Raw genomic sequence first — 515 nt, 5'->3', positions numbered from 1 at the left:
TTATTGGGCCGGGGGAGGGGAGGGCGTGCGGGCGGTGCCGTGGATGGGAATGGGAATGGATCGGTCTGCTGCTACTGCTACGTGTTGTTGGTTCGACCCACACTGGCTCTGGCTGACCACCCTTGTTCAGTTTCGGTTTGGGTTTCGGCTTGGGTTTTGGTTGGGGTTGGGTTTCTCTTGGATTTTTCTGCTGCAGAGCACGACAGCGAAGTGTTTTGGAGTACTTTTTTTTTTAGCATCGGTACAGACACAAGCGCTCATATACACGCGCATACACTCACCTCTATGAACGCACACACGCACACCCTACCCCTATGAGCACCTCCAAAAGACTGAGCCGGCATATCATCTTGAGATTTACGAAGCCACCGTAGGCGCCTAGGCGCCTCGTCGTCGACGGGAACGTCTCCTCCCACTGAAAGCACATCGCCGGAAATCCTGAAATAAATCCAGGAATAATGCGAGCACCAGGATTTGAACCCTGGTGGGTTGGGGATACCACTGTCCACCTAACC

Source organism: Triticum dicoccoides, chromosome 5B, assembly GCF_002162155.2.
Source record: "Triticum dicoccoides isolate Atlit2015 ecotype Zavitan chromosome 5B, WEW_v2.0, whole genome shotgun sequence".
Classification (NCBI taxonomy): Eukaryota; Viridiplantae; Streptophyta; class Magnoliopsida; order Poales; family Poaceae; genus Triticum; species Triticum dicoccoides.
The sequence above is the reverse complement of the archived record's forward strand: the minus strand, read 5'-3'. Positions refer to the sequence as shown.